This window comes from Dunckerocampus dactyliophorus, chromosome 14 (genome assembly GCF_027744805.1).
Source record: "Dunckerocampus dactyliophorus isolate RoL2022-P2 chromosome 14, RoL_Ddac_1.1, whole genome shotgun sequence".
Taxonomy (NCBI): domain Eukaryota; kingdom Metazoa; phylum Chordata; class Actinopteri; order Syngnathiformes; family Syngnathidae; genus Dunckerocampus; species Dunckerocampus dactyliophorus.
Window position 1 is genome coordinate 17387226 of NC_072832.1, and position 21572 is coordinate 17408797.

The following is a 21572-nucleotide window of genomic DNA, read 5'->3' on the forward strand; positions in this document are numbered from 1 at the left end:
CTTTGTTCTCATAATATGACTTTTAAAAAATAACGTCTTTTTTCTTTAATGTTTCAACTTTATGCTACTTAAAATGACTTATATATATATACTCATATTTTGACTTTATTCTTAGAAAATTCCTGCAGATTTTTCCATTTTTGCTGTTGTTGCCTTTATGTATGTTTTCTTGTTAAATTATATTTTTAGAATGTGCCGCGGCCAATACAAAAAACAGCCGCGCAAATGACTCGGGCCACACTTTGGACACCCCAGCATATGCTATGCATATGCACACACATTACAAATCCTAACAAGACTTGGGGCTTTGATACCGAATAGTACATTTACTGCCATGCTCAAGAGAGAAAAGCTGATCACATAACCCCAGCGACACTGCACTGATTATTTTCAGTTTAGAAGTGATTTGACTTTTTTATTTATTTTTTTTATAAAGCTTTAAAAGACCTTGCTCTGCCCTTCCTTAAAGATGTTCTTTCATGTTATGTTCCACCAAGACCTCTGAGGTTCTCAGTAGCTTTTCTTTTAAATGTGTCTTATATGCTGTGTCGTATGAGAAAACTGGCTCGGCTTTCTTTTGCTGTCCCTTTTAAATGTTTTTTGAAAGATTTCTTTAAAATGTACTTTCTTCGTTCTCTTGGTCTTTTGTTCACAATCCTGTTGGTTAATTTGACCAAACCCTGATCCTAGACTGCAATCTCCCTACAACCGTAAAGGCATTGCAACGACCTGAGGGCAGCACTTCTCCCTGGCTGTACAGATTTGTTCACACATTTAATAACCGTTTGCAGAGGAAGGAAGAAAGTTATGATGTATCATTGGGTTACTCCACTCATGACTCAGACTGCCAAATGGTGTCATATTCTGAACACTGGGATTTGACCTTTGTAAATGCATGTCTGCATAGCAATGCGTTCATTTTAACCTTCTCTCATATAAATAATTCAGAGTTTGAATTGGAAAGCTCAAAATCGCTTTTTTCACAGTGGAGATGTTGTGGCTCGCTGGTGAGAAAAGTGGTGAAAACAATGAAAACCGTGCCTGAAGACCTTTGACACAGCAATTTAGAAGGAGAAGCCATCGGTGTGCTGTGGCGCAGTCAGAATAATGGCTGGGAAGCATTTTTTTTAAATGCTTTGACTTTTAATGTTAGCTTTTCTGTTTAACTTGTGTTAGATATATAGTGGATCCACGCACATTTGCGATTCAGCATTCACAGCCCTGCAAAACATTTTTTTTTCCTCCAAAAATAAGGTGTTTTTTTTCCTCAGAAAACACATCTCATTCACCCTAAGTCGGTAATAATTGATATATACATGATAATATAGGTAAAATGTACAGCATATATACATACCACTGTTAGAAAGCCCACGATTTATGCCTCTTTATGCCTCACTGGTTATGATTTTCATCAAGCATTTACATTTCGACTTTGTTTGGCGGTCCATGAACGCAGCTTAGTTGCTGTAAGACGCAAAAGTGAAACTTATTTATAACTTTGACACCGTAACTTGGATCCTTTCATTGATCATCTTACAATAGCATTCAGCTGTCATTGGTGGTGAGTACCTATACATTTTATTAGGGATGTCACGAGACACTCAGCTCACAAGAGAACGATGCACGAGATTGAGTCTACAAGAACGAGACAAGATGAGATTTTAACTACTTTAAACTACAATAATTACACTATTTGCATTTGGCTTTGCAATCATCATTTCCCCTAATTTCTACTGCATTACCTTGCATTGCTCCTCAGGCGGCTACAGAAGGCTCTTATATCGTATGCTAGCAGCCTCGCCTCCCCCCACACAGACAAAGAGAGTGTATGACTGACGAAGGGGTAAACCTGACAGGTTCTCAGCATAGTGAGATGTCCCCAAGGATGCAATGGTTTAGCGTTGCTAAGGGTATAGATGTGTGTTGAAATGAAAGGACACGGCAATCAGTGCAATCGTTATTTGCATTATTTTGCAATCTGTGAATAAAAAGTGCACAATTGCGCTCGCATACCTCTAACGTCATTAGAACCTCACCTTTATTCATTCATTAACTTGGGGAAACAAGGATGAGGCGCAAGGAAGAATAGGATCGGCAGTAAGTTTCAATCAGCGTCACAGCACACGACTGTGGTGCATTCACTGACTGCCAAACTCAAAACAACGTGCGACAAAACAACGTCCAAACCCACACGTTATCAGTGAAGCACAAACATGTTAAAATGATGGGCTTTTTAACAAGAGGGCTCACTCCATTCATGCTGTTGTTTAATGGAACAAATGCACCCAGGGGCTGAAACCAATGCACAGAGTGAACTCTCTTCCAGTCAGTTTGAAGCCGAGAGATGAGGAAAACAGGCACGCACGCCCAAGTTAGTATATCGGGGCCGGCAAAAAAAAGTTCATTTTTATGTGTGGTTAATTAATGAATTAATTGATTATTGTTCCAGCTCTAGTGCCCGTCAGACAGTTTTTTTCTGGAGGAGACATCTCGTCGGTTTAATCGTCTCGTTTTAATCTTGCGAGATCTGGTGACAGCCCTACTTTTATACTTTAAAATGTGTTTAATAAGTGTGTGAGGCATGTTGAAGAGACACGGGAGCGCCTCATTTAACAATTATAGCATTCACTTTTATTACAAATCCGAAATTGGAGGGGCAAAAATAATTTAAAAACTGTCCCTGGTAGAGTACGGACAAGGGACATGCACTTTCATCTGATCTTTGACCTTAGTTACCTCAACTATCTTGGGTGAGACGTCCAAAAATGTAAATAATTGCTTTTCTGACAATGAGAACAGTAAATATTGAAGTTTGAAGACTAAAAACCTCAACCATTAAACCTTACTAAATCAAATACAGCAACATTAATTGCTACCATTGCCAAATGAATTGATAGTAATGATGATTGTAATGTCCATTGCAAAGCAGGAGCTGAAACACCCAAAAGTACAAAATGAATTAAAAAAGGACTCCACTCTTGGCAGAGTAAAACATGAAAAATTGATTTGATATAAAACTGGTTATTCAGCTCCGTATTGCCCTGTTAGTCATCCCACAAAAGAAACCTCCTAGGTTCCTTATTATTCGAAAAGATATCATTAATATGAGAAAAATGAAAATATTAAAAAAGACAATTAAAGAACAAATACACCACTCACACACACAGCAGTTAATTGGAGACTTTCTCATTCATGTATATGTACTGTACAGCTATGATCCAGATGTTATGTGTTAATGTGGGGCATAAATATTGGGCTTAATGAGGTGTGACTCCAACACTTCCCCACCCAAGATTTGGCACACTCAAAGATCTATTTGTGAGATTGCTTGAGCCTGCAGATGGTTCCGGCTGATGGTGCTTCCAAACAGGTAGATGAGCTTGTCTCCTAATTAATATCCTCATTGTTCCAGCGAGATCAAGCGTGCATCAGTAATCTGAGCAGAGAAAATCACCCTCACTCTGAATGTATTCACTAACTGACTGACTTTATGCTCTGTGGAGATGAAATTGGCTGCGGTAATGATCTGTTGTAGAGTTATAGCTAATTGGGTGTCTTTTAAAAACTGCTTATTTATTGCATCAATAACGCCTTCATTTTCACTGTATGTAGTTTTGGTCCGAGTCCATGGTTCTCGCTCGGAAAAGGATGAAGTGCCATCTCTGGGTCCTTCCCCAATTGAAGACGTTTTGGTATCGTCTTAAGGTCTTGGTCATGAGTGAGGGAAGGATGGAACACAAAATCGACATGCGGATTAGTACGGTGTCTGCAATGATGCCAACTGCATCAGTCCACTGTGGTGAGGAGGAATCTGGTCGATCTGCATTCCTACCCTCACCTCATGAGCTTTGGGTAGTGGCCGAAAGGACAAGATCGCAGGTACAAGCAGCCGAAATGAGTTTCCTCCGTAGGTGGTTGGGCTCTCCCTTAGAGATAGGGTGATAAGCTCTGTCATCCAGGAGAAACACAGAGTAGAACCACTGCTCCTCCGCATTGAGAGGAGCCAGATGAGGTGGCTCGGGCATCTGGTTAGGATGCCTCCTGGATGCCTCACTGGGGAGGTGGTCAGGGCTTGTCCGACTGGTAGGAGGCCTTGGGGAAAACACAGGACCTCGGCTAAGCGGAAGAAGATGGATGGATGGATTCCCATTATGAGGGACCCAACAAAAAATACTGATAATCCAAAGTGACAATACTCGGCTAATTACATGAAGTGTGATTCTTATAGAAGAGGTCAAATAAAATCTCAGCTATTATTAAAGCTAACCTTCGAAATAAAAATGGGTCAAGGCACAGTTACAGTATATATATACTATATATATGTAAACATGTAACATGTAAAACAAAAAAATCAAGTGTAATTATTAAACAAAAACAAATTATTGGCGCATCAATTATTATTTCACCACTGGTGGCCAAATCATAGTATTAGAAGTTGTCAGGTTATTAACTTAGCATTTACGATGTTTAAGACGCTACAATCCCTGGCATCGGTGGTCTCATCCCCAAAAACAGTAAACTTTTTTCCACGGATCTTGAGTAGCACAGAGGAGATGTGTTGCTCAAACACTCTGGGGAGGTGAATTTGACAAAGCCTGCTCACGTTTTCAGGGAGCGCCCCTCCCTGTTTGCAGTGCTTTACCAGAAATGGACATAGCTTTGCTGACTTTTCCAGGGGGTGTCAGCCTCTGGCTCTGAATTTTGGCGCAAGCATTGAGGTTCTTAGCTTTTTCACTGACTTCACCATGTCTAGTGGCCGCTTTGACATTTTTACTTCAGGGGCGGGTGAGGAAATGCCACGGAAGGCGCACGGGTGTTGCCACGACTGAGTGGTCCCTGAAACATATCCCAGCTGGACAAAGGTTCCTTCAACTCACGGCGACAGCATTTCTGTCATATTATGTCAACCTACGTGTTACTCAGTGTTTAACAGTAGATTTTATTGGCTAATTCCGCAATTCCGTTAACACGGAACTCGTTGGGCCCTATTTTTTTTACTGGATCCTGTGAAAAGAGTTGATGGGGCCCTAGTTCCATTTACTTCACTGCTGCTAAGATATGAATGGAGGTTAAGGCCGCCTAGACTTTGGTCCCGGTTGGGGAAGACTGGGTGAATTTGAAATGAAGTGGTTAAAAATGTAAATTTAGCTCTTAGGGGTTTTCTGGTTTAATGTGTCAGTCTACCATCTTCACTGTTCCAATATGTCAGTGTCATGGCACCTTAGAATGAGGAATATTCATGAAGCGAAATCAAATCACACATCAAAAAAAGAACATTTGTAAACACTGAAATGAATAACAATCTGGCACCTTAATAAAATATGTGTAAATAAGTAAATGGCATGAAATGTAATTACAAAAGCCAACAACTGATAGAGTTATAGGTGTTCAGACATGATGAATGGAATTTTCCATGGGACACTCAATGCCAGGTGAGCAATCTGGATTCGACCAAGAAAAATACGGTTCAAGTCGAATATAATTTGACAACCGTGAGACAGAATAACACGCTGCATCTCAACTTTGTTTAACCTTGTTCATTCCATGAAGGATTCAGTAAAGATATGGGGAGGCAACATGTTAGTGTCACTATCTGCAGCTTCTCCACACAAATGAAACCTCCAGAGATAGGCACCTGCTCATTTGAATGGGACTGGGTGTGTGTTTTGCATGTGCGTAGCATTTGTGGTCAGTCAGTACTGCTTGGATTAACATACTGTTCAATGGAAGACATGTTATTTCATGAACACTTTGCTTAAGCCACATATTTCACATACAGTGCGTAAGGCAAAAGAGGTAGATTTGCATGAAATGGAAATCCTAACTTGAGATACAGCACTGCAGGTGTGCTTTTATGCTTTCGTGATCTCATCCTTTGTGGTCCTGATGTTGTGTGTATGCAAGTTCACATTAACATTGTTATGCCCAGTGGCATGCATGGTAACTATTTTTAGTCATGTCTGAAAAACAACCACTTTGATGTGAAAAAGCGTAGTATAACTTGAGCGGAAGCAAAGCAATCCAATCATTTCAGGGCACTCACACTTCCATTGTATGCCATGGCTGAGCATACTTGACACTTATACAGTCAGTTTATCGTGGTTAATTGGTTCCTAAGTGAATTTCCTCCAAGTTGGATTTCCTATTTATAAATGGAATATTTTTGTAGTTTGAGCATAGAAAACCTGTTTATGGCCTTCTAAATACAGTTTTTACCATTATTAGAGCCCTGTCGACATTATATAACACCCCTATAGTCACCTTTACACTTGTATTACCCAATCTAGTAAACATAATAATAAAGAAAATAAGCCATTTTATACATAAATAAGATAGGATAGACCCACACATAGCATAGTAGCATAGACAGCGTACCTCCTGGCTATTGTCTCATCAGTGTAACATTACTGACACTTAGACACAGGTGTGCAATACTAATCTACTGCAGCTGTTTAAGGAGAGACTCACAACGCACTTCAGTCACTTTATTAACAAGCAGAGAACACATGCAGTGAACATTCACACATGAGCTGCTGTTGGCCGTTCTACACTGACAACCTGCTGCTAGCAATCAGCTAACAGTGAACTCTAGCCAGCTGATGTTACAAACGTCACTTCCCAGGCAAGACTTCTTAAAGGCACACACAAGTAATAGATACTGTATTACACTTCCTTTCACGTCTTTTGAATGTCTTATGTTTGTATTTTAGCTCATTTGGCCATTTTTATGCTTGAAAAAGCTTAATTTAGGCCATGAATATGTACAATTTGCTTAAATAAGCTTTTTTTTTTTTTACTGATAATAGACCATATTTAAGCACGGAACAGCGATCATTAATTCATACATTTTTGAAAAACCACAATAGAGCGAGGGAGCGATGTTCGAACTGTGATATGGCGAGGTACGACTGTAGACCAGTTCATCTGACTCGTGCTACTCCAATCCATACTCGGGCTGGTACGCTTGGAAAAGGTAGACCTGCATGAAAGAATGGCAGCATGGCAGATATTGCTGCATACAAATCCACCTTGAAATCTAATCAAGACTCTAGGTTTTATATCTCTGTCCTCCACAGGCACATCAACATAGATAAATAAACATTTCCCCCTTGGCAGAGGTTCAGAAATAAATATCTTAGCCATACATTGGTCAAACACTCTGTTAGGAATGGAGGCTGTAAGCTCTTTTGCTTCAGGCAGAAATCAAATGGGTTCTTCAAACAAGACTTGCTTATATGTATAATATTATATATATATGCATTATTAATTAATCATATATTCATTATTATATTATACTATTATACTGTTTTTTTGCCGTTATGTGGTATTTCCAAATTATATTTGAAATAACCGACTGTATACAGTATAATAGTAATATTAAGAATTTCAGAATTGTGTTGATGTAATATTGTCTCATCATCTGTTTAAGATTGGTTTTAAAGGAATTTCCTTTTTCATTACATCCTGTTAGCCTCTAGTGCCTAAAAAGGAATCCATTCTTAACGATGATACTCACGTTCCTCTAAATCTCCAAACAAAAACTGATGTAGCTGATGTAGCATGGTGGAGTGGTGTTTAGCATGCCTCCCTCACTATCTGGCAATCTCAGTTGGAACATCTCTGTGTAGAATTTACATGTTGTTCATGTACTTGCATAGGTTTTACGCTCGCTTTCTCCCACATACCAAAAACATGCATGTTAGGGTAACTGGAGACTACAGTATAAATTGTTCATGGGGTGAATGTGAATGTGAATGTGAATGGTTGTTTCTCTATATGTGCCCTGCAATGGACTCTCAAGCAGTCCAGGGCATATCCTGCCTATTGCCAGAAGTCAGCTGGGATAGACTCCAGCTCACTTGTGAACCTAATGTGGGTAAGTAATATAGAAAATGGATTTCCACCAAATTTTCTAGAGGCCGGCACCTGGACCAAGAATGAATTCATTACATTTCAGTGAAGATTTGGTTACAGTGGCTACTACAGGAACGTATTATTACGGTTCAAGTCATGATGTCATCAAAGGAACCCCTCAGAATCACAATGGCACCCTTTGTGATTTGTCATTCTATGCTTGGCCTCCTCCTCTTCATCCTGTACCTGCTTCCCCTTGGTAGCATCACCCACCGTCTCCAGTTCCACTGTTATACCGACGATATTCAGCTCTATATATCCACCAAATGCATCACTGCCTCCACACACACCACTCTCACCTCCTGCCTCTTCGAAATAAAATCATGGATGCAACTCAACTTTCTAAAACTGACAAATCAGATATCATCATCATTGGTCCCAAATCCTCATAAACACAGCCGAAAACCTCTCCCTCCCCATTCACAACACGTCCCTCACTCCCTCACCTCATGTCCGTAATATTGGCATTTTCCTTGACAGCACCCTCGCGTTTGAGCACCACATCAGTAAAGTGATTCTTTACTGAAACCAACAACCAAGCCAAAACAACCATAGTCATATAGTACAGGGTGAGGCAAAATCATCTGACACATTTGTAGGTTAAATAAAAAGCAAATAAAGTAAAGAAACAAGAAATTGTTTTTTTTTTTTAACAGTACATATAATGCCATTCTGTTTCATTATGTTTTAAAAATTAAATCAGTCAAATGGGATCCATTATTGTCCACACATTCAATGCAGATCCAGTAGTTCTGAAGTTGGTAACCCATAACAAGATTGTGTTTCGAGCTCGTACGGGATCATGTCTACCAAGATTGGAGTGCAAACGGAACGCTCGTTGTGTTGCAGTTACAGATTTGTTTGTTTTGATAAACGTTTCCACAATGAAAGTGCGATGTTCACCAGTCCAATGGCAGCAACTGAAAAAGAACCGAAAAACAATGGCATAATAAAGAAACAAAGCAAAATGGCATTATGTGAAAAAAATGGCATTATATGTACTTTAAGAAAATAAAAACACATTTTTATTACTTTACTTTATTTGCCTTTTATTTAACCTACAAATGTGTCAGATCATTTTGCCTGACCCTGTACTGTATATCCGCAGCCGTCTACCCCTCCCTTTTGCTGGCTCATCCAACCAGCAATCAGGATACACTCATGGCCTCATAGGCTTATCGGAAAGTAGAATTTCAAGCAGCAATGAACGGACACGCAGGTGCGTACTTACCATTAGGCAAACACTGTCAATTGCCTAGGGTCCCGAGATTTCCAGCGGCGCCAAACATCTCATAAAAACTGATTATTGATTTTTTTCTTCGACTGAAAGCACATTTTACTGTTTTAGTCTTAATTCACGTGCTTAAAACTCGGACTCTATCATGATTGTTTCGCATGCTCTCCCTCCCTCATGCAATGGACTATTTTCCATGTTACTGTGCATGTGCAGATTGATTCTGGAAAACGGGAGCATAACAAACTTGTTGGCACGGTTTGGAGAAAAAATAAGCAGAGTTACCCCAGGGGAGTGGAGAAGAGGAGAAGGCAAAACAAACACTTTTTATCAAAACTACCAAGGTGTCGAACTTTTTCAAGGTTGAAAGAAATGTATACACAGGACAACACCCAGACGCCCCTGACAGAAAAATGTGAGCATTAAAGCAGTAAACTATATTAAATGTTACATTACGTTCAATTACAGTAAAATGGTTGAGATGATTCACTTGTTAGGTATTAATAGTCCCCCAGGAGAATTTTAAGGACTTTGTCTAGCTCAGGAAATAGCAGAATTTTATCATATTCACACTTGTTAGTTGATGATAAACATTCATATTTAAAATCGTTCTTGTATATAAATATGGCAAAGTAACTAGCAGATAACTAACAGATTTCAAAAGCAAGGAAAAAATGACATACTCATCAGTTTTTGTATAAATTGAAAAAAAAAACCTTTTGTCAGTGCAGTACAAGAATGTGGAGGCCCCAATGACTGGGTTGGCCTTGGGCCCCCAAATGACTAAATACTGACCTGTGCACCTTCAAGACTCATACCAAAAAAGCGAGCGAGTCCACCACTATCTGTATCTATATCGGTATCTGTATCTATTTACCCATTTATTATTATTATTATTGTTGTTGTTGTTATTATTATTATTGTTAATATTTATTATGGTGTATTATTATTTTTATTATCTATTAATATCTATTATATTTGTATTATTATCTGTACCTGTATCTGTACTTGAAGTGGGCGGGGCATACACCGGAAATGGGCTTGGTTTGGCCGGAAATAGGAGGGGCTTATATTGGTACATTATTTTAAATCTGAAATTGACATGGATTGATCATAAATTGCTATATTAATTGTTTATTATTCAGCTATATGTGTACTGTGTATGTGTGTGAGTGATCTGTAGTATTTAATGATTTTTAATGATCTGTGTGAAGTTGGTGATTCATGCAAACATCTAGTGATGGCAAACAGAGAACTAATCTGTCAGCCTTGTTCACTGTAGTTTTCTCAAAAGCATGGCGCTCAGTACTACGAGCCGTTTTCCAAACTAGAGGCAAGCCTACAAAAAAAGAAATAAACACCGCCAGTGACACGAGCCGTTAACAGCTCTGTCTTGTCAAATGCACCGCGTATGTACCGAAACAAGTTTACCAAAAACTTTAGATACGAGCTGAGCTGAGGAAAAAAAACTTCCGAAGTGTAGGCAGTGACCAACGCAACACGAGCCGTTTTCAACTCTGTCTTGTCAAATGCACCGCGTACATAACGAAACATGTTGGCTGTAGCAATTCTGTCTAGGGAGGGGCCGTCACTGTGTGTGACTGACCAATCACAGAGGAAGAAGAGTGATTATTTACTCGTTTCATGCTCGTACTCGGCAAAAATGCATTATCCGTAACGGATACTCATCTAAAATGAACATCCGGCTCATCCCTAACCAAAACCCACCTTTTTACACTGGTTTTAATGTTTAATGCGTCCATTTTATTCAGTGTCTAGTTGTTCTCATATTTAACTCAAGGACTGATATTTTCTGTATTTATTTATTCATTATATATTTTATTAAATGTGTTGCTTCATTGTAAATTACCTTTGGGTTTTTATAAAAGCGCTTCAAAATAAAATGTATTGTTATTTATTATACTCCTTGAACCAGGAAGTAGCTTGCTAACAAATATTGGTGGAGGTCAGTACGCTTAGTGACATTCTAGTTATATGTGGTCATTTAAGTATTGCTGAAACGACATAACTAATGGTAATTAACGTTTTCGTGTAGCAATGGGTCTCCTGTTGTCTAGGTTGTTCAACTGCCTCCAGTCTGACTGTAACTGTATTTCATATAAGCACAGGTATTATGTTTAACTAACATTATTATTTTTTTATTTCCTCTAGGGGTTGTACTGTATATGCATGGTATAATCAACGACTCTTATGATCCTTACGTTTGCAGAGGCTAATTACTTTCTGTACCCTTCATTACTGCTGTGGTTTAAGTTTGTTATCATTTAATGAGCTGATAAAATTGTGGGAGGTTACATTAAACATTGTTTTTCTTTCAAGATTTTTTGGAACGGGTATGGCATGGCATGACACTATCCAGCCATCCCTTTTTGAAACTGCTTAACCCCATTAGGTCACGTCGGATCAGCGTGACCCTTCATGCTACCTTGGCCCAATTTATTTCAAGATGTTGGTTGAAGGACAAATGTATGGCAAGGTACTTGAGGGTTCGCTGGAACACTTGGCATTTGTTGTCAACACATACCTCCAGTTCCCTTTTAGCCTCTCTGTTATTCAGATGGTACTGTATGTTTCTGCTACTGTCTTACCGATGCTGAGCTGTAGGGTCCTCCTCTGAAGGTAGGCTACCAGGGTGCCCATGTCTAGGTTACCCTCATGTTGGGTATCTCAGCAGATTGACAAGGTCATCCAAGTAACTGTACTTTTTGGATACTGTATCCGGTAGGTTAATGGTCATCAACTACATTTGTCCTAAGGACAGAATTTTTCTCAGCAGACGCTGAGAAGGGCAGATGCGATTGTAAAACCATAAAAACCTTTGTAGCTGTTATGTTTTGCTATTATTTGTTGTAACGTTACCACATGATGCGGAGACATGGTGGCATGTGCAGCCAATAAAGTCTATTTCACAACAAGGGAAGCTCACACATAGCAATATGGCTCACAAAAATACAAAGTATCAAACAAATAACAGTAAGGCTTGGAAACATGGTTAGAGCAACCACAACGAACGTGGGATGCATTCGAACAAAAGTCTAAGTCCAAGACAGTACACCCTTGGTTATCGCAGTTAATTGGCTGCAGACCTGACTGTGATAAGTGAATTTCCGTGAAGTAGGATTCCTTCTTTATAAATGGAATATTTCCATAGTTAGAGCATAGAAAATCTGTTTACGACCTTCTAAATACATTTTTTAGCATTACTAAAGCCCTCTGGACATGAAATAACACCCCTATAGCCGCAATTATCATCAGATAAAATAAGCCATTTAACACATAAATAATAATCGCGCTCATGTGTGTTGCAATAAATGTGTTCCCGATGTGTGGAGGACAGGAAGTGATGTCAGGGCTTCAGAGCTGAGTTTTAACTTGAATGGTTTACGTGGGAAAGAGTAGCCCATGTTATTATATAATATAATATAATATAATATAATATAATATAATATAATATAATTGCGCCTTTTATAAGAAAATTCAAACCTTCAATAAAAGTCTGTTGTTCCGGCCTTATATATTTGTGTTTTATTTAGTTTAGTCATGTTATGCTTAAAAATGTGTAATTTAAGAAAAAAATATGCAACATTTGATTTAATATGCATCTTTTTTTTTTTACAAATAGGCTGTATTCAACCACGAAAAATAATTATTTCTTAATTAATATACAGTATTTCTGAAAAACCGTTAGACAGCAGAATTCATGGTTCCATTTATCACAGCAATTCCTGAAGCAGCAAAACAGCCCCTGACCACCCCACTACCACCACCATATTTTACTGTTGGTATGATATTGTTTTTCTGAAATGTGACGTTACTTTTACACTAGATGTAATGGGACACACACCTTCCAAAAAGTTTAACTTTTGTCTTGTCAGACCACAGAGTATTTTCCCAAAGATCTTGGGGATCATCAGGATTTATTCTGGCAAAATTGCGACAAGCCTTAAAGGACAACTTTTTTTACTATTTTGCACTTTTTTTTTTTTTTTTTGACCAAAATAAGAAAAAATAGACCCGTGTGAAGAAGAAAAAAACACTCCAATAAAAACCACACACAACAATAAATAGAAAATGGAGTATCAAGTCTCTGTAAACAAAATTGCACTTCAATAAGTAATGAACATTAGATATTATTCCCTAACAGGAATGTGAATTAATGAAGCTATAGGGGCGATGCCTGCTGTTGCGTGGCGTCAAGCAGGACATAGAGGGACCAAATAATGCCTGGACTGCTTCACAGACGTGGGAAGTGGTGGTGACAATGCATACCCATGCGGGACCAATGCACGTTGCATGTGCTAGCGTCAAGGTGTAAATAAGGCTGAATCCTAATTTACCCCTTACACCTTAGCTTACCCCTTACCCCTACGTTTTGCGCGTTCACAAGAATCAAGTGGTGTCCCAATTCTCCTTAAATCAAGCAGTAAGGGGTAAGTGCTAAGGGGTGTACAACCCTAGAAACCAAGGGTGGTCGGGGACCAGACTTGAAACAAAGGAGTAGGCGGAGTTAACTCAGATACCAGACCGAAAGAAGCATATACTGTAAATGTAAGTATCCATCCATCCATCTATTTTCTATGCCCCTTATCCTAATTAGGGTCGCAGGGTTATGCCATTTTCAGGGGGAATCCCCACTCACAGGTTTTCACCAATACAAATAAAATCTTCAAAATGAAACACAAATGGACAACCTAATCATCAAACTTACTTATTTGTTCATATAATGCACACGGAGCAATTAACATATTCATGCTGTCTTCTTTGAGGTGTTCAGGCGCACTCCTAAGTGTGAGTGTTCGGCGGTAATTGTGTTTCATTTTATTCACGTACACCCCATTACAATTAGTGTACCCCTGGGGGGTACCCCACTTTGGGAACCTAGGCCATACAGCACTCCAGTACCATTCAAAAGCTGCAGTGCCAGTATAGAAAAGTAAAATGCAACAAAATGCCATTCTGGACTTTCCTACAAAAGAATCTGAGAGAGAACATCAATGACAGGAGGAGAGCAAGGTCAAAACAGGGAGGTTCCAAAAATGTTATTACAGTGCTGGTTGGAAGCTGTTATTTATTGAGTTGTTTGTTGTTTTACAATAAATGTCACAGTTTGTAAAAATGTGTTTGTTTTATTACTTTACTTTATGGTAGGAAACATTTATTATGAACAATTGAATTGCCTCATCTGCTTATGTCACAGCCAGCAATCGGTGAAGGGTGATGACGTATTGAGAATCAAGTGATGTCCCATTTCTTAGTGGTTTCTTCCCCTTGGCTCTAGGTTTGAAGGGGAAGGGGAAGGGGAAGGGGAAGGCGAAGGGGAAGGGGAAGGGCTAAGGCGATAGAATTGTAATTCAGCCTAAGTCGTGCAGGAGCGTGATCAGTTCATGCCAATGCGCACGATTTTCGGTCACAAATTGTGTGCCAAGTGCATAATTTATGCCTAAACAGAATGCAAACAGTGCACAAACAAGTCTTCATGCTTTTCAGGCATGCCATAAATATATAAATGAATGACACGCATTGCCACGGCAAATTGTGCGATAATTACTCCTCATTTGCACAACTCTGTGTGAGCACTCCCCAGTGGCCCCGCCTCCTCACAATCACTCTGTTCATTCCGCTGTAGCACCAATGCACACAGGTGTTGAGACGGGTGTACAGAGTGAACCCTCTTGTCATCCAGCCTGTTTGGTAAAGAGACAGGAGGGAAACAAACACGCATGCACGTCAATATATCGAGGCCGGCTAATTATCAAGTTTGTTTTTATTTATCATGCGGTTAATTGATTTATTGATTATCGCAACAGGCCTAAACCCCAGCTTTCTAAATGTCTTGGAAGCTGGCTTCGACATCTTGTGACTGCAGTGTTAGTTAGTCCTCAGTTGACCCACCACGGCAGAAATCCGCTTGTTCCCATGGGAACTGTGAGTCCACAATGGGTTAATGAGTTATTTTCTCCAAGATCATGAATGGGACACAAAGCAGCAAAATGGGCTCGTGGGCCTTGGAGTCTTCTGCAGGTTCATTAGCTTTCAGCAGACTGAGGCACGACGCCAGGTCTTTGAAATCTTGCACTTCAGGTAGCACAACAAGAAGAATGCATGCAGCCAGCCAGATGTTATGCTCTGGAGGTTGACAAACTCCGGGTGGATGTCGTGGCCTGGAGATTTCCCTGGCTTGAGCTTCCTCATCTCATCCTTGAATTTGTTCACTGTAAAATGTCCTGCCTTGCTGTTCACTGAGGGAAACATGAATTCCAAAATGTACTGAGACATTCTGAAACAGAGCATGACACCCTCCATTGGGAAACTGGGACATGGCAGTTTTCAAATATGATATCATCCCCAAACTTCATTCATCCATTTTCTTTTGCTTATCTGGATTTGGGTCACAGGGGCAGCAGTCTTCTGGTCACCTCTTCCAGTTCCACCAGGGGGGACATTGAGTGTTCCTAGGCCATCTGTGAGATGTAATGCCGGTGGCATGTTGTACATCAGGGAAACATCTAGGAGGCATCCATACTAGATGTCAGAGCCACCTCAACGATGCGAAGGACCAGCGGCTCTGTTCCTTTTACATGACCAAGCTCCTCACCCTACCACTTAAAGGGTGAGTCCAGCCATCCTACGGAGGAAACTCATTTCGCCCGCTTGTGTCCGCTGTCTTGCTCTTTCAATCACTACACAAAGTTCATGACCATAGGTAAGGGTTGGAACATAGATCAACCAGTATATTAAGAGCTTTGCTTTCTGGCTCAGCTGTCTCTAACCACGATGGCCGTACAGTGACTGCAGACTGCAGACGCTGCGCCAATCCACCTGTTGATCTCACGCTCCAGCTTTCCCTCACTGGTGAACAAGGTGAGGAGGAGTACTGTGCACATCAGCATGTAACCTTTCTCTGTATTTTATTGTCCGACTACCAAGGATAATGATGTCACCCTTACATTAAAGACATTACACAGGACGTAGAAAAGCATGGTGCATAATAAATGTTTCTGCAACCATTACAATATATTGCAGGCAAACAGAAACTCAGAGGGTCGTTTGGCTCGTGCACTAACCTGAAAGGTGAGACCTGCTGCAGCCTCATCTTAGATTTCTGCCCTGTATTTGATCAGTAAATAGGCCAAAAAAAAAATTTTGCTTGAGAAAAAAAAATAAAATACATGTATAACACAGTTCAATGGACAAACATCAATATTTATTTTATGGTATCATTGTTCGCTGTGCCTCACCTACCTCCCCTGACCACGTGTCACCGAATTGAACCAAAAATAAACTTTGTTCCAGTTTTCTGTGCACGTTTCAGTAACCATCTGCCTTGAATCACAGCGACAGCACAGTGACCCTGACAGGTCCATTACAGATGTCATATTACTGTGAATGAATAACTCATGAGAAGCTAAATGGCTCCATAGGAGTTCAAGTATAAATATTTAATAGACACAAGCTGTAGTTTTTCACCCAGTCCCATCAAGTTTTGTAAAAAGTGTACAGATCTGACGGTTCAAACCTTGATAATGACATGCAAACAGAGGGTGACTATGTGACTACAGACACCTTCCACATTCCAAGATTTTCCGTCTTTCATTTACTGCATGCAACATATTTTTATTCCCAAATCTTCTGCTTGGGTTGACTGGAACACTTAACCTCTAACTAAAAGAGCATGATCTTTTAATTCTGATTAACACAGATTAGTCAAAGTAATGATTAAGAGAATATGTCACTGGTTACTGCCAGGAAGCTTTGTCGATTTGCACTACACAGGAGGAACATACCTCCTGACATGAGGCACGCAAATGGATTGTTATTTTCACCACTCGTAAACCAAACACAACTACAATAGAACAGACACAGAGCAAAGTGTTTTGATTCATCTATTGATTATTTAACCAATTAATTGACTAATGGCATCTTCCATACCCACTGAATGTGGCTTATTTAGTTATTGGGTTTTACATTTGACTTGAACTTGTTTTAGGCAATTACGGACATCTTGTATATAGGCTAATTTATTGTGAAATGTTCAAAATGGTTGGCAGACAGTACGAATGGGAGAATGTACATGTACAACATGTCACAAAGAGCAATTCCTCAACTGTATACTGTAACTGTGTGAAAGAAGGCGTGTTAAAAGACATCAAAAACATTGCATTTTACTCTGCCACCACAGATACAGTATGTGTTCCAGCTCAAATATGAGCTCCTACATTAGTTTAACAATACGGTACATAACCAAGTGTGTGGATTTTTTTCCTAACAGAGAGAGTCAATTTTATTTTCATTGAGTGATTTTTGGTCTTTTGTTGTCTGTTGTTAAAAGATTTTGACATTCCGATTACAATGTTAAATACTCTTCAAAAAATTTAAGTTTGTTGCTTTTGATACAATCTATTCTCATTATTATGCTATATAATTAATGAAAAAATAGTCTAAAAAAATGTTGGCAATAATATCGATTATCGACAATAATTTGTAGGACAATTAGCGACCAGCAAAATTAGTTATCGTGACAGGCCTACAAACAACACAACATCAACAAATTAAAACATGCAAAGCTAAACGAAAGTTGTGTCTTTATTGATGATTGGCATAAAAAAAACAAAAACGAAGTACCTCAGTTTTAAAGGGGCTGATCCTGTTTCTCCTTTCTGTTATGATGTGAAGGGAGTAAAAACATTTTAAGCCTTGAACCACAAATAAACTAGATTTTTGGTTTGTTAATTTAAAATTGACCAACACTTCATCAAAATAAAATAGTTTTTATATTGTATCTCGGCCAGCACCTCTTAAAGTCTCTAGATAATAATAATTACATCCGCACTCACCTCCAGTCTGGACCTTTTATCTTGCAGTTAGGACTTGTAGTGTTTTCAACAAACATGACGGTGACACTGAGCTAAACCACAAATGAAGACCCTGGAGTTCAAATGCAGCATTTAATTGTCTTCATGGATATGTGGTGAAAACTGTAATGACAGAAAACAAACTCCATCGCAACACATTAAGCCATTATTACACAAAGTGCTTCAAGCTTATTCAATCACATCTTGGCAAGGTAAGTATTAATATCCAAATCTATTTAAATAAACTATAATATAATTAAACCTACAGCATTCCTGTGTGCTAACTCAATGTGGATGGCATCTAACTTCGGCTCATACAGTAACTTGCAAGCGATCTCCGGAAGCACATTTTAGCAATAATATTTTTGGAATAAATAATGGATTTATTCATCGAAACAACTTCTAATCACTTTTAACAACATAGAAATATTTTTAGCTTTATTCATTTACACCCATGAACCTTTGAGAAAAATGCCTTAAGGGCTGCACAGGACTACTTGTTTCATTTATCACACACCGTTCTCCAATCAAAAATCACTCCACACTCTTTACTATTCCTTAGTAATACCCTATCTAATGTACTGTGTGGAGATATGGGGTAATAATTACAAAAGCAATCTCAACTCACTCACTGTATTGCAAAAAAGATCGGTGAGGATAATTAATGGATAATTCATAATGCCAACTATAGAGAACACACAAACCCATTCCATTTTCCTCCGCTTATCCGGGTCCGGGTCGCGGGGGCAGCAGTCTTAGTAGGGAAGCCCAGACTTCCCGGTCCCCGACCACCTCCTCCAGCTCCACCGGGAAGACACCAAGGCGTTCCCAGGCCAGCTGTGAGACATAATCCCTCCAACGTGTCCTCGGTCTTCCCCGGGGCCTTCTCCCGGATTTGGCTGCCAAAGACCAGGTCGCCTAGGTGCCCGCCCTCGACCGCCGCCCAAAGCGCAATGCACCAGACCCTTATGCTTGCCCCCGCAGGTGGTGGGTCTACGGGGAGGAGATCCCGTGTGAGAACACACAAACCCTTTATTTTTAAAATCAAAAATATTAAAATTCGCAGATTTAGTACTCCTTCAAACCGCTAGAATAATGTATAAATTTAATAACAACTCGTTACCCAAAAACCTCATACAGTATTTCACTATCAGAGAGGAGAAATATGATCTTAGAGGAAAATTAAACCTAAAACATTTATACGCGAGAACAACGCTGAAAACACACAGCATTTTCGTGTGTGGAATTAAACTATGGAACAGATTGAGCAAGGAACTCAAACAATATACAGAGATGAGCAAATTCAAAAAACAATACAAGCAACATTGGCTAAATACAAGGCAGAAGAGTCTTGATCATCACATTGATTGTTCTGTCATGCTTGTTTTTCGTCTTTGTTTTTTTATTGTTATTTATTATTATAATGACTGTCATATAAAACATGAGATGGAATGCAGGAAGTGAATAAGATGTACTGTACTAGATGTGGAATGGATGGGGGGGTAGGATTAAATAAGCTTTGCTTCTTCCTACTCCTTTTGGACATGTGGAACATGTGGAAAGAATGATTCATGAGATGTATTCCATTGTAACCTTCATGTTCACATAAACTTCACCAAACCAAACCAATCACACGTTCTGACACACTGACAGGTAAGTGAGCGAGTCTGAATGATGCTTGATTGTAATGAGTAGTAATTTCATGAAGATTAAAAAACATTTACAGTATCTAGCAGTAAGGGGCCCTTAGAATTGTGCTAACCATTTAGCTTGGTAGTGGTGTGTGCCGCTGAGGATGTTTCATGAGATAAGGACTGAGGGCTGAGCTCGTGCCTTACAGTTCTCTCCCAAAACATTAAGGGTAGTGTTTTCCTAAGAGTGAGCAACTACAACTACAACAACCTGCGACTGAAGCAACATTCAGATTGTTTATATAAATATCAGTGCATAATAACTCAGCATATTTCATTGTTGGTAACGGTAATGGCTTTGTAATGTTTGAAATACTAATTAATTTGATTACTCCTTTCTGCAACCCAATAACTGCGTCAGCAACCGTGTTGTTTTTAACACTGAAGACAGTTCTGTTGCAAATGACCATGGTCAGCTGCCAAAGTGTTTCCAGGGCTCCATGCAGCATTTACATCGACAAAATCTTTTTGACTTTCCTCATTTTTCCATCTTATTACACGCAAATGTCAGCTGCGTTTAACTACAAGGGCTGCTTTTGTAATATTTTGTTGCACAGCTTGATATTTTAGTTTTTTTTTAATAAATTAGACGATAATGAACTCTCCCCCTCAAATAAATGAAATAAATATGAAAACGCACACACAAAAAGATGAGGGTTTGTTTTGCTTCCTTCCTTGCTTTTTACTGTTCAGGAGTGTCATTTTTGATCCTCCACCAGAATATACCCAAACAAGCTGTAATTCCCTTAGGCTCATCCACCATCAGTGGTTAATATACGCTGTACCGCATTGAAAAAAATGATGAGAAAAAAAAAAAAAAGTCTTATACAAAATACACTAAGCATGTTCAGTTTGCCTTAGGACACAAATAGCTTCAAAGATTTGTCAGAGCAAAGGAAGAGTACAGGGTCAAAAGAAAGTTTCTTCCCTATATCTACTTTTCCCTTTCTCTTTATTTCAAGGGCTGAATGCAGGACAAAGCTGTAATACTGGCATGGGAGCATAAAGGGAATCAAAGTTAGTGTCTCCAGAACCAACATGAGAACAATACGAGCAAAGAAAAAGGTTTACCAGGGGCAATGCTGGACCGCCACTACAAAAACACTTTTGTCTGGCAATCCTGGCTTTCCAGCAGCCAAAATAATTAGGACTTTTGTAGGCATGTAATAAAACAAATCTGTCAAAGACCCCTGCTCTGTGTATTTGCTGTTGCATTATGGGCTTTGTGTTGCCGCACTAAATTACAGGCTAGAGGGTGCATAAATGGGTGATAAATGTACCAGTCCATTTGCAGAAGTCTGTACTTCCCCATAATCACAGCTTGAACTGAATCCACTGTCAGCCATGAATACTTGGATTTGTTAAGCCTTAAAAGCTAATAAATATGCAAAAACATGCACGTATGAATAGCCTGCCCGGGAAAAAAAAAGGTTATCAAATATTTACATTCATTATTGTGGATTGTGCAAACAAACGTAGGTGGATTAATCATTGATCATCAATATTTATATCACTAATTGCCTCAGTCTGTACTCTCTAAATACAGTATATGCCTATGTAGGGTAGATAGATAGATGTCCAAAAACATTTCTGTCATGCCCATTCATTGTTTATATTGGGTCCTTTTTCGAGTGGCGTTTGGTTTGGAACAGATGAACTTGTGTTAGCCTTGTTATTACTTGAATCCATCCATCCGTCTACTGCAGGGGTGCCCATTACGTTGATCGCGAGCTCCCAGTCGAAAATAGAGTGGGTTGATCACATGTGCCACCCACGTCATAAACTTCACTTTGTAGATGTCATAAGACATCAGTCAGCTGACATTAAACTCCCCTCCTGATTTGCTGTTGCACCTCTGCG